An 18,360-nucleotide genomic window follows, 5' to 3' on the forward strand; every position below is an offset into this window, starting at 1 on the left:
CTGCACTGTCCATTAATGAGTGTCAATTTTCAAACAACTTCCAGTGTCTCAATCTTTACATAAAATATGAAAAACTTTAATTTTTTAAAAAATCTTTTGCTCAAAAGGTTTCCAAAGATTATAATATAAGCTGAATTTGTTAAATAAAGGTCACAAAGGCCTGAGGATTGGGAGCAGGTGTGGAGTTTGGTTGACTGTGCTCTGAGACAAGGACACCCACTGGAAAGGTGCTCTGCAGAGGGCCACTGCTTGCTTGTGATTTGCCACTTTTAGATCTGAACAAAGGAATAAAACACTCAGAAGTGTAGTTTACAGGGTATTATTCATTGAAATTTAGAATAATGTAAATTAATTTTTCCCTGGGTCAGTGAGCGGGTACTGGTCTAAAGTTAGGCTGGGTGGATACTTGTTTGTATGGGCAGACTCAGCTTTCCCAATGAACTACTGAGAGGATTGATAGTTACTTCTGCCTTTATTTCTTAAAGGAGAAATGTACAGTTGACCCCACACAGGTTATCAATGTCAGATTGCTACTGAAATAATTTCAACAGAATACCAGAGTTTAAAAAAAAAATATTGTGACTTTTCTCTGATTTTTGAACCAGTCAGTGATTATGTTACTCAGACTTCTGAATTAAATGATATATGACAGGATTTGTCTGGTGTTTGATAGAGTGATCATCAGCTAGCAGTGTCTGACTAAGGCCACCTTGTATGGAAGGGGAGGACTCAGAGGAGCCTGGCCAACCTGTCAGAGCCACACTAAGTCTGGCAAGTCCCCAGGCACCCACGGAACCAACCTCCTGATTTTTTTGTTATGACAAAGAAATTCATGTACTATGCAGACAGATAAATAAATTTAAAGACTTTACAAATGTAAAAGTAAGGGTAAGGGAAGAGGGAGAGAGGACAGAGAGAAAGCAAAGATATTTTAAAAGTCCCAGTAAAGAAGTTGACGGCACAGACATCTTGGTATTCACCACCCAGTGTACTTTTCAAATGCCCTAGTCAGATTCTGTGTCTTCCGTCTTGATCCTGTTGCCACCGAGTGGTCATTTCATTAGTGGTGGGCCCAGCATCCCCCTTTGAAGTTAAAAAAAAAAAAAAAACTGAAAAAGGTTAGTTTCAAGTGTCCTCTTCTACTTTGGACTGAAAATGAAGAACAATCAGTATAGGTAAGAATTTGGGTAGGATGTGAAGAACTTAGACAACATATTTTGTACACTGATATAACTAAAGCTGTCTTTTATACAACTTTTTTTTTTTTAATTTCGAAGACCTGTATTATCATAGTTTGGCCTACATTGCATAGTAAGAGCCTTAGTCACATCCATAATTTTCTGACCTTGCCATAGAATTTAAAAAAGTATTTGTGCCAGGAATGACATTTTTGTTTAACTGGTCTAATTGTGTTAAAGAAACATATAGCATACTTTGTAGTTTTCAGACACAGAAAATGAAGATACTGGATTTTATTTGTCTAGTTATTCAATCACTAAGTATTTATTATGCCTATTAGTTTTACAGCAAGATTTAATATAAAAGATTATAAATTTAAGACATGGTCCAAAATTTTCAGGGACACAAAGTAGAATGAAATTAATATAATATTTAATAAATACTTATGATGGAGTGAAAGAATACAATAATTGATTTCAGTAGGGGAGCTTTACTCTGTATAGTGTTGGTGAGAGGGATGGACAGGGAGGTCTCCATGGAGGAAGCAGAATTTGGGGTTAGAAATTCTGGGCTTCAAATTCTTGCTCTGTATTTTCTAACTGGGAAACACTGTGGAACCCACCAATCCAACAGACCTGGCTTCACCAGCTTTGAGACTCAGGCAAGGTATTGAACCTCTTGGAAATTCAGATTTTACCAAGGAAAGACTGTTGCAGAGTTTCGAGGTCCTCATATGAAATGTTTGCCACAGGGTCACAGCAAATGTTGATACCCTATCCTGTATACATTTATCACAGACACATCACTTAATTTCTGTGGCCCTCAGTTTCTCATCTGGAAAGTGAGAATGAGATGGTTTACTCCACAGGGTGGCTCATGGAAACAGAATGGCATGATGAGTTTAAAGGCTGTTGGTAAATGACAGAGCTCTATAAGACTCCTGTGATTTCTATGCCCCTTTCTTTTTGTAAAAATCGATTAATTAATTTATTCTAATTAGGTATATATGAGTGCAGGATGCATTTTGATTCATTGTACACAATTGCAGTACAACATTTCATCTCTCTGGTTGTGCACTATGTAGCATTGCACCTTATGTATAGTCATACATGTACCTAGGGTAAGGATGTCCACCTCATTCCACCATCTTTTTTCTATGCTTATTTCTTATGAGACCCACGGAACCACAAGCCATGTGAAATTCTCCTTCAGTGTGTTGCTCAAGGTGTGTTGCTCTCTGTGGCACTCAACAGACTCGCTAGCAGGAATTCTAATTTTTGGCATTTCTTCCCATCTCTCTAAAGTCATTTATCTGGAAAAGTTACATCAGTATAACATTTTCCAGTAGTGAAGTGGGAGGAATAGCTAACCAATGAATTTAGAAAAGATTTATGCTTTAGATTTTTTTCCAACTGGAATGTTGACACTAATAAATTGACCTTTTATTCTTTTCTTTGTGGTACAGCTGAAATTTATAGAGTCTTGTTTGGTTTTGACAATGCACTGCATAATAAGTAAAGATTAAAATGATTAATACAAATGCAAATTATGTCAATACTTATGGTCTACAACTTGTAGCAGGCAACAGATGTCCCTCACACCAAAGGAAGTGATTTCTCTATTGGATACTCTGTTCTTTACCCAAAGAATCACTTGGGCTTTTTCTACCAGACTTAGGATCTCATAGAATGAGTACTCTGTATATTTTCCTCAGTAATTCTTGTAGCTTAAGAAGAAAAATAAAAGTTGTAGGGCTGTGAGGCCTTTGGGGAGCTGTATGAGGAACTCTTGATTAATTCCAGACTGAGCAGCTGAATTCAAGCACAGCAGAGTCTTGCTGGTGCTTTCAGAGGCTCACCCACATGTTCCAAGAAGGTGACACTAAGAGCAGATGTTCAAGCCTCTTTGGGTTAGCAGGAACTTTACTTCTTTCCATCAATTGTAAAAAATTCAAGCTGGCCACTCACTAATCATCCGGGCTAAATTAGGGAACAGGGGTGGGAAATTCCTCTAGAACTTCAGAAGTTAATTTTCATCATGTTTACCATATAGATCCACTTAGCACAGGGCTGGCATGCCACCATTAGTAGAGCTACTCAATAATTGTGAACCATGAGTATGTTTTCACCCCATATTCCCTAGTAGAAAGGTTGTATAAACTATAAGCAAACTGCTTCAGGTCTCCACTGTATTCTGAGGAAGGCATCCTTTGAAATCAGTGATACCTTGACTTACCAGTTGATATGTAGTACCAGGGCATAAATTCAGTTTTATAAAATACATTATGTACCATGGTTGACCTAAGCTTCGGGTGTTGGCAGGGTGGTAGATAAGACAGAAGAGAGTTTCTGCACTTAGGGAATTTAGTCTTGTGGAAAACATGAACCATCACATATATGATACTCCTATAAGGCAATTGCATAAGGAAGCTTATTTTTAAAATAAATGGTTGAACTCTAGACTGTAAGCTGTAAACAGGGTAATATTGGTCAGAGCAGGTGAGGCGGCTGGGAGCTGCACAGACCTGAAGTGGGCCCTGAAGAATGGGTTGATCTGCAGGGAGAGAAGCCTGTTGAATACCCAAGGACCATAAACTAGGTACACTGACCTAAAGTCTGTGTATTCTTTTTGAGCTACTTTCAGAGAAGTGATATCATCAGAAAAGGTATTTAAAAGAGCCATGAATCTCCAGAGCCTTATAATTAGAAGTACCAGATAAATATGCAAATCCCTTGTTTGGGGTTTGATAATATTTAGATTTTAAAGAGCATCCTTTTTTAAAACATTTTTTTTCTGAAGAGGTCTATTTCTAAAAATAATTGTTTTAGAAGGAAAAATGTATGTTTTAGTCAGCATTTTCCTGGCAGTGATTAAAAGACCTGACAAGAAAAATTTTAGAGGAGGAAAAGTTTATTTGGAGGCTCACGGTGTCAGAGGTCTCAGTCCATGGACAGCTGGCTCCATTCCTTGGGGCTTGAGGTGAGGCTGAACATCATTTCTTTGGCTTCTGGTGAGCATCTTGGGATAAGCCTGAGTAAAGTGCACTTTATGTGTAAGGGACCACCTTACAGTAGAGTGTGGTGGAGGGAAGAGGCTCATGTAATGATCAGAAGCAGAGGGACACTTCACTTGCCAGATACAGAATATATACCCCAAAGCCATGCCCCTCCAGTGCCCACCTCCTCTAACTACACCCTACCTGACTTCAGTTACTATTCAGTTAATCCCCATCAGGAGATCAATTCATTGATTGTGTCAAGTCTGCCATAACTCAGTCATTTCTCCTCTAAACCATTTAGCATTGACTCATACATGAGTTTTGGGGTGACACCTCACATCCAAACCATAACAGCAATCATAAAGAGATCCTTTTAGTCTTTCCATTCCTTTCATTAAACATAGGTCCAGGGTCAGCATATATGCTTTACTCAGAGTGTGTATCTATAAAGAGGATCCTTGGTTAATCCAGATCTTCCAATGATTTATTATCAGAACTTGGACTTTCTATGTCTGTTTCTACTGTCTCTCTGTCTCCCTCTGGGCTTTTGCTCAATGGCATCTCCCTGGGCATTTGAGTGCTGATGAAGCTTGGCTTTCTTTGGCTTCTGGTGAGCATCTTGGGATAAGCCTGAGTAAAGTGTACTTTATGTGTAAGTGGACCACCTGCCCACTACCCCCACCCAGATCATTTGAGAGAAAGAAATCTTTTAATACCTACCTTACAGGAATACCTCAAATTCTACCTTTAACTATTAATTCCTTTGAGTGTAGACATTTTTTCCTATTAAATGGGCGATTATAGCTTATTAAAATATTATATATCCTTATGATCGAGTCTAAATAATAGCAGCTTGCCTTTTGGTATATGGCATAAGACTTTAGGAGCAAGTGTTAACATTAATTAAAAAAAAAAAAAAAAAAGTAACAGAGGAATTCAAGTCCCACTCCAATCTGATAATCAACTGGTGAGCTTACTAGACCAAGATTCCTGGGGTGTAGCTGGGTGATTTGCATTTCTAACAAGTTCCTGGGTAATGCTGAAGTTGTTCCCCAGGGAGCCTAAAGAGCAAGGCTGTAGACTTCATTTACCAGGAGGAAACAGAATAGGTAACAGGATGCTGAGAAACACACCTGAGAAAAAGGGAACCAACTTTATAAATCATTCCACTTTCACCTAATAGTGCTAGAATTTTGAGAATTTACTATGAAATTCAAAGTGCACACTCCACCCATTAACCAAATCAATTCTCATATCCTTGCTTATACTTTTTGTTTTATGAAACGTAGAAAAAAATGAAAATTACGTCTTTGTAATTGTCCATAAGCAAGGACTCATATGGATTCCTAAGGTTTGTGATTAATTAAAAAATTGGGTTACTTAATGTTTGTCCACACTTGTATTATTTCCAAATATATAGAATCAAGCAGAATTTGTTACTAAGTGGAGTCCAGACGTACTTCAATAAATAAAACACTGTTGGATTTTAGTGGGCCATTATTTAAAAAGCATTAGCTCATGAGACAGAGGTATTTCAAAATAATTTACCATTCTAAGTAAGCTAAGCCCTACATTTGTGCCCAGATCTGTTTCGTGGTTATCAGCTTAGAAAACCATCTTTTCTAGGAAATCAGAAGAAAGCCTTACTTTGTGTATAATTACAGAGATTTAAAGGAAAAAAACTGTGTGAGGGACAAGAGTACAAATAGTGGTGTTTGTATTTCAGAGGAAATGTGGAAATCTCTTATTGTTGGATCCTATTTCTCCTTTCTTTCTGGATGGCATGGTCCTTCCTAATGGAAAGCTAAATTCTCCTGATTGGGTGGAAATGGCTGCTGGATGATGAGTTGATATTCATAAATACCAGGCACAAAGCAGATAATGTAGCAAATGAGTATGTATGAAACTGTAAATCACCCTTGCTCCTTCTTTCAGCCATGAAAGGAGGCCTTGTCCTATAGAACATTAAATTGTGTTCATTTAATCCAACAAGTCCAGTAGAACAAATCGAGCTCATGCAGATTTATCACAGGGGGTTATTTAAATTCAGCAGTGACCTTTGCATCCATATGAATGTGCTTCAAATGAACAAGGACAAAGGGAACTTCTCTGCACTGCCTTTATGTCCTGGGGAGGCTGCTCCTTTCCTCATTTGATGGACTCTCAACTGTGGGATGGAGGCGGGGAGGTAGGGGTCTCTGTGGATGGAGACAGCTTGGTCAAGTTAGGCTATCCTGTAAGGGAGAGCCTGCTCCCCCCTAGGCTGGACTCTGGCTCTGCCTCCCTGTGGCTTGGTTTTGTTTACATGCTTGTTAATATACATACCAATTTCAGAGTTTCTGAACCCCATACTATTGACATTTTAGGTTAGATAATTCTTTTTTCTGTGAAAATGTCCTGTGAATTTTAAAATATTCAGCAGCATCCCTGTCCTCTGCAATGCTTGCCCCCTTCCTCCTAGTTGTGGCAATAAAAATCTCTAAACATTTTTTTTTTAATGTCTGGGGATTACCCCTTTGAAAATCACTGATCTAATATGAAATACTTCATAGAACCCAATTCCATATGGCCCTTGCGAAACATCCTATACAAAATAAATGACTAGCCATGGAGGCATGATAGTGTTAACTTTAATAAAAGAAAGTATTTGTACATTATGCATGTGTATGCATACATATTAATATTAATAATAAAAATAAAATAAAAACAGGGAGAAATCCAAAGCTGCCTCTCACTTCCCTTTAACTTCAGACATTATGAGTACTTGAAATCAAATCCATTAGGAAAAGAGAGGACAAAACAATAACAAAACTTCAAGCATAATAAATGTTCATGAAGTTATCTTTTTCTCAGCTCTTAGTATTTGAAGAGGATTTGGCTGGCAACAAAATTCTCATCGGAATCTGTTTTGAGCAGCTTTCTCCAGAAAACAGCATGAAGAGATTATTTTGAGAGTTTCAGGGTTTATTCCCTTGAAATGCTTAAGCAGCTCCAAATCCTGTTCCTGCTTAATGTCAGCCTTCTGATGGATAAATATGTGGATTGTTTCATTCCTGGAATAAAGGTGGATGAAACACGGGGAAGGGGGGGATCTTTTTGACCTCAATTTGGGATTCTGCAGTCATGTACCTAGATGAAGTCTCTGGAGGGCTTTAGCATTCTTAGTAAGTGTGCAGGGCTCATTTACAATCTCCGGGGAACTGGTAGGTTTGCAAGGACTTATATCACTGTTCGGATTACCATCTTTGGATACATCATAGGATTTTGAGGACTTCAACTGAGTGTGAGCTGGTGAGACCATGTGTAGCAGGAAGAATTTGACCCCCAAATAAATTGACATTCTGAAGGACAGGGCTGCCAGTTAGGCAACAGCATGTGCTTTACTATGTCTATGAGAAAAAGATTTGGATATCCAAGTTAACACAGTTGTTACTTGTAAAAGGAGTTTTAGGTACCATTTCTTTACAAAATTGAAATTGCAGGCAGGGATGAAGAACTTTGATGAAAAGAAGATAGAAATGAGCAGGTAGGAGCTAAATGATAAAAGTGTGGGAAAAATGATTCTGTACCTAGCTGGGAACTTGCCCTGAGTGGAGGTGTCTCTGGAACACTTAATGGAGCTCCAATGCATTGGTCACCCATGAGGCTAATGGCATTGCTCCATCTTCCATGTTGCCCCTGTCCTGTTGACCCACAGAGAGGAGATAGAAAGGGGGGCTGGGCTCCTGGAGAGCCACCCTGTCTCTCCAGCTCAGCTGTGGGGGGAACTGCTATTGGAAATTACTGAGAATGATTTGGGAGGGTGATGGAGTCACATAAATAAAGCAGATGATGGAGTTGTATTTATGTATAAAAAAGAGATTGATTGAAGTCATAAATTTCTCTTTTATTTCTTCTATCTGGGCGTTATTTCCACAGCAGTAATTTACTGCATTGGTTTATTACTTTCTTCTGTTCTGAAAGAAACTGTGAATTTTAATTGAAACTACTGCCCGCCTCCCACCACTCTTGGATGCCATTGTCAGGGAGATACTCCCCAGCTGTGTGTCCCTCCCTCCTGGGTATGAAGGCAAAGTGGGAAGAAGAGCCCTAATCCAGAGCACCAATTGCTCAGTGCCCAAGCCATGCTGGTGTGCTCACATGTTAGCATATTTTATAATCACCACAATTATAGGGAAAAATTGAGGTTCTAGAGACATAGGTGGCTTGCCCAAAGTCACCAAGCTGCTCAATGCAGAGCTGGGCTTGATCTGATTAATCATCTTGATGCTAAAAATAAATGCTATTGAATTTGAAAAATAGGACTACTTGAAAGGACCCATTAATGATCCCAGGGCTTTAGAGGTCAGGGCAGTCTTTCAGATGATTATGTGTACTCTTTGTTTTACAGGTGTGTTAGGAGTTGAATTAAATCAACCAAAAAGATAGGTTAAAATCCTAGCCTCTACTTCACACCTGTGAATGTGACCTTATTTGGGAAATTGTATCTTTTGTGGATGTTAAGTGAAAATGAAGTCCTGTTAGAAAAGGGTGGGTCCTAACTCAATGACCAATGTCCTCAGAAGAGGAGAATTTGAACTGGAGGAAAGGCACTGAAAAGAAGAAAAAGTAACACAGTTTCCTGACCCCTTGTAAGATTCATTTATGAGTCTCTTTAACAAAAGGCAGGGAAAGCAAGAGAAAAGCATACAAATTTATTTAACCCAAGTTTATGTGACTGGAGAGTCTTCAGAAATGAAGATCCATAGACATAAGGAAAACTGTATATTTGTATCTTTAGTTTGGATGAAAATGGACAGTTGCATGGAAGAATACTGGACAGAAAGGCCATGACCTAGTGGTGATAAACTGTGGGGAACTTAGCAAGGCCTCTTGGTTCAGATTCTTTTTGGCTGCTTAGTTCCTTCCTGCCAGGAATGCACAGGATGCCTGTTTCATGAGGGTCTTAAAAAGACTAGAGGATGGGAGATCAGAAGGACTTTCCACTTCTGCAGTTTTCTCTGTTTCCTTGAATTACTTGAAATAGTATGCCCAGGGGTCACATTTTGGAGTGTCGCATTCTGAGCCCCAGCAATAGCCACATGAAGATGGAGGCAAAGACTGGAATTGGAGGCAAGAGATTGGAGTGATGGTGCCAAAAAGCAGGGAATGCCAAGAATGGCAAGCATTCACTAGAAACTAGGAAAAGACTAGGAAGGATTCTTTCCTGGAGCTGATACCATGGTTTTGGCCCCCAGAATTGTATGAGAGTAAATTTCTATTATTTAAGCAGCCTGGTTTGCAGTAGTTTGTGAGGGCAGCCCAAGGAAGCTCCTACAAGGTGCATTTCAGGGCCCACTGACTTCCACCTCAGTGCTCTCTTCATTAGACCAAATGCTCAGAATTTTAGCACCTTCTCACTACATCTTCCTTAGCGTTAGCCAGATGATTTGTGCTTGCTGTTTGTTTTGCAGTACTAGTGATCTATTTGAGCTTGATAACTTCATAGAGTAGTTGTATAAGGGGAGAAGTCTGATAAGAGATCTGTATAGCATTGAATTACTACAGTCATTTCAGGACATGTGGAACATCCTCCATGGTTGATGCCATCTCATCCTCTAGGGTATTTATGCAAAAGGTGGCAAGGTCACATGGAAGCTACTCTTGATCAGCATTCAGTGTGTGTCACAAAGTAGGATCTCACGAGAGTCTTGCTCATTCTGTCATTTCTCTGGAAGCACCTTTCCAAAAAAAAAAAAGCATTGAAGGTAGCTACAGTAACTGCAGGATGAAGTATAGTTTCATCATTGACCTTGAAAACTTAAAGTTCAGTTTTGTCATTTTCTGACATCTTTAAGTGACTTTATTCTTAGCATCTTAACATTCTTATAAAAATTATGAATGTTCTAAAAATTTCTAAATTTTATTCACATTGAGGTAGATTATTCTAGGAAACCATATGGAACTCTAACAATAAAATTATAAAGCAAGCATGCGGTGAGTTATTTGTAGCAGTCTCATTAATTTGTAGCAAAATGACACATTTATTTTACATTTTGCCACACATAGTCATAGTTAGGCTACATAGTAACCCTGGAAAGAAGCCACATGGAGTGGTATGTAAAAGCTTGCATTTGAATCCTGGCTCTACTACTTCTTAGCTATGTGATGTTGGCCAAATCACTCAACTTCTCAGACCTTAGTTTCCTCTATGAAAATGTAAATAATTGTAGTAAATAATGAATCTCTATTAAGATTAAATATGTTGACATATGTGAAGTACTTTAAAGAATACTTGTTATGTAGTAAACTCTAAATAAATGTTAAAAATATGTACAAGTACAGAGTTTGTTTTAGCTAATCTGGCCTTGTATCAGTGAGATATTGTATCAGTGAGACCTTAGGTGGCTGCTGTTTTCTAACTATGAATATGTAAAACACTTTACCTATAGGTTCATTTGGTTCCTTTTGATTAAGACCATGTTGAGTTTCATATAGGTTGTCATCTAAATAAGTTGTGACTGATTCGAGTGAACTGTGATAGCTTGAATGGGGAGTCATCTCTCAGGCTTGTAGAAACCTCTCTCCCTGTCTTAGATATTTCAATTTACTGATAATAATACAATATGATACCTTGAAAAGTGCACTAGTACAGGTACTTGAGTTATCCAGATTCTGTCCAGTCCCCACCACTAATTTATCTTATAACAGTGAGCAAGTTTGTTTCATGTCTATAGGCCTCAGAACTCTCAGAACTGACACTTTTCTGTGTTTCTTGCCCTTAGAGCCTCGAATATGCCCTTTAGTACTAATATATACTTCTGCCATCAAAACTTGAAATGAGGTTGTCTTTATATAAGCAAAATGACCATAACAGACCATTGCTCTGGAGGGCATGTCAGAAGAAAGGCTCAGGAAAGAAGAGCTATTCCCTAATGTGGCTTGTTACACAAATGTTAAAAACTAAAATGAGACTTTAGATTTGGTATTTATGGGGAGTTCAGTGAAAGGTATCTGCCTGTAGGTCACATTATCTCTGGCATTTTCCATTGAATGATTTGCAAATTTGCCATCACTTTTCATCTTTCATTCATGAAATGTTTTGGATCATGACCTAAAATAAGATGTTATCCAGCATGTGCTTTGATTAAGCCCTGAATTTCATTTTTAATAGTTCTTAGATAAATATTTACTGGGTTAAATTTTATCCATAGTGTTTCATGGGAAAATTTGCCAATGTTATTGTTTAAAATGAATTATTTAATTTTAGACAACTCATATTTAATCTGTTAAACAAGACATGCATGAAAAACAACCTGTCTTCTCAGAATTTCACCCTGTGAAATTCACCCTTTGTGCTCTTGAGAAGGACAAAATCCCTTTGGTTGGAAGTCTGTCTCATCCACATACTAACCACAGAATAATGGGCAAGTTTCTTAAATTTTTATGACTTAGGTTCCCCTTCATTAAAATGGTGAAAACTGAGTTGTTGTGAGACTTAAATAGGCTGGTATATTTTATAAAGCACTTACCTTATCTGTGAATGTATAAAGTGGTATAAAATATTAACTATTATAGGTATTATGAGAAGCATCCAAAATTCTTGTCCTTCAACAGAATTTGCTTATAAACAATTCTTTCTTGAAAATTGATGACAATCTGCCTTAAAAATTTCCAATATATGCTACTATGCTTTCATGTTTTATGAGTACCTACTGTATACCAGGTGCTCTACCAGACACAGAAGGCCCAAGAATGAATTAACAACAATGCTACTTTTTAAAAACTGACAGACAAGAATTCACCCTCAGCTGACAGTTATTGCTTCTGTCATACAACTTCAAAATGAAGACATTAAGCAAATAATATTATGGGTTTTATGGGATTTTTTTCCATCAATAATAAATGGTTATACTATTTATTGGTTGTTTTAGGAAGGAAAGCCTCTGAGAACATGAGTGAGGAGATGTAAAATAAATCCATCCCATTAGAAACAGACTATTACAGGCAGAAAATGTTGTGCCTTTGCCAACGCACCATTTTTAAATATGTTGCCATTGCAGATACTTCAGTTAAGCAAGACAAATCCAATTTTACCTCCCACCACTTAAGTAATCTCCTCCTTGTAAAATTTTCTATTTTATAAAGACATACTTCATCATGGCTGTATACATCCTAAATAGTTCATTTTTTACTTAGTTAAATTGTTTTCTGTCATAGTGAGAAATGCTTTCTTCTGAAGAAATGGTGTTCATGTGCAGGAAATAGGAATATTTATTAAAATGGTTTATTAGGAAACTAGATTTAGACATATTTCTACAATTTTAGTATTTAAGTATTTTTATTGCCCAATGAAATGACTATAGTGTAAAGCAGTCTGTGATAATCAGAGGCTCCAAATTCTCACTTTTATACTTAATTAAATGTAGTTGGTGGATATATTTTTGCATGCATGTACTTAGAAATATCAGTGATGTTTTGAATAGATCTCTATCAATGCTTTTGCTGGGTTGTAATAGCTAGTAAATGACTTAAATTATTTTGTGCTTTCATCCTACTCTGATTTAATAAGCCTTTATGAATTTAGGATGCTATACATAGTTGTGGGGAGAACACAAAGAAATAGGAAACTTGTCAGGCCTAAAAGAGCAAATGGGCTGTTTACAAGGCAAAACTCCCTTAAAATAAAGGAGAAAACTGTGTTTGAGGGTGAATTCTAAGTTTGTAACTGTATCTCATCTTCAAATTTTAGTCTTATCTAGTATATCCCAAGACAGAGAGATTATATGTTAGAGGTTTTCCAGATAACTGGAGTTTAACACTTTGAATTCCAAAACAAATAAGTAGAAAAGAGTGTATATTTATGGACCCCTTCAAAAGTGTATCAAATGTGTCTTCCAATTTTTCAGACATAGGCTACTGAATGGAGTGATGGAAGCAGGGCGTGCTTCTTGGACTTATATACTCAGTTATATAGGGCCCCATGCTATAAAGGGGACCACACTCTGCTGTCACTGTCTGAAATTCTTCATAATTTTTGATCAAGGGGCTTTGCATTTTCATTTTGAACTGGGCCCTGCAAATTATGAAGCCCATCATGGATTTAAGGTGTTCATTTGGACTGTTAATTATTGTCTGGGACCATCTGATGTATGAATATCTGTGCCTCCTCCCTTGAGCCCTGCCAGCATTCACTTGGTTCTCAGTATGCCTCTCTCTTCTAGGACTCTGCCTCCTCATTTTCTGCTTCTCATCTGCCGAGACATCATATAAATAAGGTATTAGAATAGTAAGTAGGCTGCGAATCACTAGGCTCTAAAAGGGTCACCTTGAAGACTCTTCCCACGGAGTACAAGTGCAGCCCAGGCAGTGGACAGGCTTTGCAGCATCTAATTCTGGGATCAAGGTCTGTTGCATCACTGATTGCAGTGGTTAAGAGGCTCTCTGGATGGAAACACCAGGTGGGACCATACAGTTCTGGCCCATTTCCATGGAAGGAAAATTGTCACAAATAATCTATTTTAAAAGCCTGCTTTTTTGGAAATCCTAGAAAGTAAGATGAGGTTTCTATTAATGAGACTCAAGTTGCATAAATCTTATAAATTATACAGATTTAACTGTTGACTATATAGAACCTATTAGATTACAATAATTTCTGTGTCTTTGGATTGTTCATCCACCTTCAATGCACTATAGTGCTATTGGTTGGTACCCTCTTATCCCAATGTGAGCATGGTATATCTTTTTCTCATAGGTTCTAGTTCGTTTAGCTTTCCACATAAGTACACAACTGCATTTTTCATTGTCTACATAGACTCCTACCAGCCAAATGAAACTTGTGAGTTTCTCTGTGTGGTGATTTTTAATTTTCTTCTGGCGCATTTTTCTAGTTTCCAGTATCCAGTCTGTAGCAAAAAGACAGCAAAACCAAAGAAATATTCTGTTGTTACTTTTTAGGCTATTCACTGTGTAGAAAATGAGCTGTCATTTATGTTATAAAGAAATAAGTTTCTTTAGACTGGAGAAAGTGTTGTTTCTTATTCAATATTTGTTCATTTGTCCATTAATTCATCTATGTATTCATTCATTATTACTTTAAATATCTGGTGTTATTTGTTGAGCATCTACTGGGCTCTAGGCCTCTACCAACGAGATGTAGATTACTCTGTAAAAGCCAGACTGTTAACAAGTCAGACTTTGCATATGTGGTCAGAACCTTATCACCTACCAGGAAAGCTCTTTGTTTTTGTGGTAGACACTAGGGAAAGAATAAGACAATGATTATCCATTGCCATGACAGGACACACAAAGCAGATGTTCTAAGGGAATGCTGAATGAGTGAATGAATACATATTGCTGATAATATATATCACTAATATTTTACCAGGATACCTGAATTCATCTCTGTAGCAAATGGCTCTAAAGCCTTTCTGAAATATAATCATAACTGAAATTCTCCTAATTGCTTTTGTTTAAATTTCCACTTGACATTTGAACTATTTTCAAACTATCATCTCTGGATTCACTTTGTCTCTGATGAATTGAAAGAAATTTTATATTGACACAATTTCTAAGACTTCAGAATGTGCATACTACTAGAGATTTCATAAGCATTCATGAAGGAAAATTAAGAAGTCATTAGTCTCTTTTTAAATCAGTTTATCCTAGGATACTGAAGTGCTTTGGGAATTATAGCATCAATTGTGTGCCAGGTTTTAACATTAATTGAAATGGTTAAAGACTTGGGCATGGTTAAAACAATGTCACAGTGCCCTTCTACCTCTGGGATACTGTCATTCTGTTATGCTTGATTTTAATATGATTTGATGTATGTGGGGGGGAGCAGGTAATTATTTGGAGAATGCGATTTACTTTCATAAATAGGAGTAATACGGGAGTTGGTCTTTGCTAATACAAATCATAACAATAATTGCTGCCATAATTGTAATTCAATTGGTGCTTCACATTATTAGAGCATTCACATTCTTTATCTCTTCTAGTTAGTAATAACCTGCTTTACAAAATCAAAGTCTAACTAGGGAATCTATAGAAAAGTTCTCTAGAATTAGAATTTCATATCTCAGAAACAAGACAGATCTAGGTGACCCTGTTTAGAATTTTAGTTTTTGAAGAAGGTCAATTCTTCATTATATTGATAGTTAAATAAAAGGGTGGGGGATAAAAGAAGAGACAGATGTTCATAAACTTCACTATGAACAACAAATTAAAAACTGTGAGTTATGTACCTTATGGGTTAGGTCTATCATCATCTCATCATAAATAAACTAAATTCAGTGTTTTCTGGCCTTTAATGAGCTAATGGTGTTCTTCCTTAATTAGGAATTACTTAATTTAATAATCATGTATGAAAAATCAGCCCCAACTCAGATACTGTGTTAGGCCCTGGCAGCACAAACTGAGAACACATTGTTCCCAAGATACACAGGGTCTGTCAGCACACTTCCCAATGGCTTTTGTTATAATTTTATGGCAGCTTCATTTTTAAGGATCTATACTGAACAATGGATCTTTCCCCTTTCCACCTTTAATTTCCTTTGCATCCTAGGTTCTTTATCAAGACAAGAATAACTATGAGCTAACATTTCTGTGCACTAGGGGAGTTACTCTTGTGTGAATCCTGTGTTCATCCCTTTTATGGAGCAAGAGTCCTAGATGGTTCTGTTTGGGGACATGCAGTACCCAATGAAACATTAAAATATTCAGACTTCTTAAAGGATGCTGACGAGGAAAATCTAGCTTTTCAAGATAAATATAGAACTACCAGTTTGTTGTAACTGCCAATCAAATGTGCACTGGGACACAGTGTGTTCATCATCTCCTGCCCAAGATGTAAATCGTGCTGTGAAAGCCAGACTTTTATGCTAACCCAGACATAGCATAGGTGCTCAGAGCCCTATCACCTACCAGGAATTCTCTTTGTTTGTTTTGTGGTACTGAGGATTGAAACCAGGAGCACTGCACCATTAAAGTATATCCATTAAGCCATGAGTCTCCTGCCTCAAATTCCCCAGTCACTGGGATTACAGGTGTGAGCCACCACACCTGGACAGGAAAGCTCTTAGGATGGAGACTCCAGGTGCTTCCAGGTACACAAGAGGGCATGAAAATAGAGAGAAAACCAGGCACAGTTTTTGTTTTTCCCACTGTCCTGGGTTGTTTGGGAATTTGCCCTGCCGATCATCTATTTCAAGGCCGGCACTTTTTTTTCTCTGCAGCCTTAAATGTTTCATACTATGTACCTAAACCAGCCATCTGTGGATGTGTTGCTACCTAGAAAATAACCTTTCCATCTTGAGAGCCTAACTTACAGTTGAATGTGACTGAGCATTTCTAAGATGAAGTGTCAATCCTGGAAATTTAGGGAAATTGTTATTTTTTTCCAACTCTTCTCTCCACATGCTTGTTAGATTTTTTTTTCCTACACGTTGTTTATCATAACTTTTCCCTGTGGTTGAAGATAACAGATTTTTGCTTTTAATTCAAGAAATGCCTTCTGCTGTAATGTTTTGCAACATGATATTTTCCAGCTATCAAGGGAGTGTGTGTTGTCTGATTGTATTTTTTGCATGTGAAACGGTGGGAATGGTGATAATACCCTGCAGTGTAAGAAGCCTCTGCCCTTCCATCCCTGTCAGTGTGTTTAAGGGAATGTAAAGGACTCTTTTTTTTTTTTTTTTGTCATTGTAATTTAAATTCAGAAGGAGCCTATTTGTATGGTAATCATAAGCTAAGGAAAACAGTGTTTCATTTCTCTTTGGGATTTGTTTTCTGACATCTTCACATTCTCCAGTTCTTTAACCCGGCAACAGCATATTAACAGCAGTTCATACTCTATTTTAACATGTAGAACAGTACCCAGAAGATTAATACATGATGAGGAGAAAGAAGGAAGGAGGAAGGTTGAGGCCATAATTAATTTTGCCTTTATATTCTATGTGCTGGTGTTTTCTGATCGCAACTGAAATTACAGTCGCCTCAGAGTTTTTACTATAAAAAAAAATGATGGTATACAGTGAAGCACAAATAATATTGCCCTTTTAAAGATTAAGGTTCCAACGTGGGGATACAAATGATATTCTCATTGTTAGGGTCTGTTATTTTTCAACGAGGCTGTTTTACAAAGGGGGGAAACAGGATAATTTTCTTTCTGTAAGCACAGTCAGGAAAGGCTTCCTTAGCTGGTTGCTCTTCTGGCTTGCCCTGAACAGAAGATAGGTAATTAAAAAGATTTCTCTCCCAATTCAGGTGATTACTGCATATTCTTGTCTTAAATGAGAGAATCGTGAGACTCGGGGTTATATCTTCAATCACACAAATGACACTTTTTTTTTTTTTCATAAAACAATCTAAATTAGATTCATTTCTGCCAATGATCCTATTAGATGAGGTGATTCTTTTAATACCTGAGTTCCCTTTGGAGCAGGGCTTTATGCTAAGGTGCCTGCCCTGGCAGGTAGGTAATGCTGGGATTGACATGTGGCTGATAAAAAAGCCTCTCCCCCAGGGTGCGCAGGCATTGGCTATGTCTGCTGGAAGCTTTGCTGTAAACCAGTACAAGTGACCAAATGGACAGTCCCCCCGCCATCCAAAAAGGGGGAACACCTTTTTAATCCCAAAGATGACTGAGTCCAAAACATCACACTGAGGCAACCACATTTCCTTTTTCAAGAGATGGTGTAAAGTACTATTTTCATGTGAAATCCCCTGATAGTTATACGTAGTAGTTCAAATCTGAAAAAAAGCAATCTTTTTTGTCTGCCAAGCAAAACATGCCTTAGCATCCCAGGTCCTGGATGAAAAAGAGAACAAAGAGAAACACATGTAGCAAGTATAATGTGGTAAAATTAGTAAACAAAACTGTTGATAAAATATATTTCGCCAGGTTCAGTGGGTGGCACATACCTATAATCCTAGTGGCTTGGGAAAATGAGGCAGGAGGATCACAAATTCAAAGTCACCCTCAGCAAAAGCAAGGTGCTAAGCAACTCAGTAAGACCCTGTCTCTAAATAAAATACAAAATAGAGCTGGGATGTGGCTCAGTGGTCAAGTGCCCCTGAGCTAAATTCCCAGTACCAAAAATACACACACACACACACACACACACATTCCATCCTCTGACTCTGAGAAATAGTCAAGTCTGAAAGAACAGGATTGAGATTATCCTGAAGTCCTCTTTGAGCCA

General features: G+C 37.7%; 1 protein-coding gene across 2 annotated transcripts in view; it reads left to right on the top strand.

The window, feature by feature from the left end:
- The window catches only part of Fat3 (FAT atypical cadherin 3), a 483,199-nt gene that overhangs the window by 147,142 nt on the left and 317,697 nt on the right, over nt 1-18,360 (top strand). The gene's annotated exons all lie outside the window — the stretch shown is intronic.

Source organism: Marmota flaviventris, chromosome 9 (genome assembly GCF_047511675.1).
Source record: "Marmota flaviventris isolate mMarFla1 chromosome 9, mMarFla1.hap1, whole genome shotgun sequence".
Taxonomy (NCBI): Eukaryota; Metazoa; Chordata; class Mammalia; order Rodentia; family Sciuridae; genus Marmota; species Marmota flaviventris.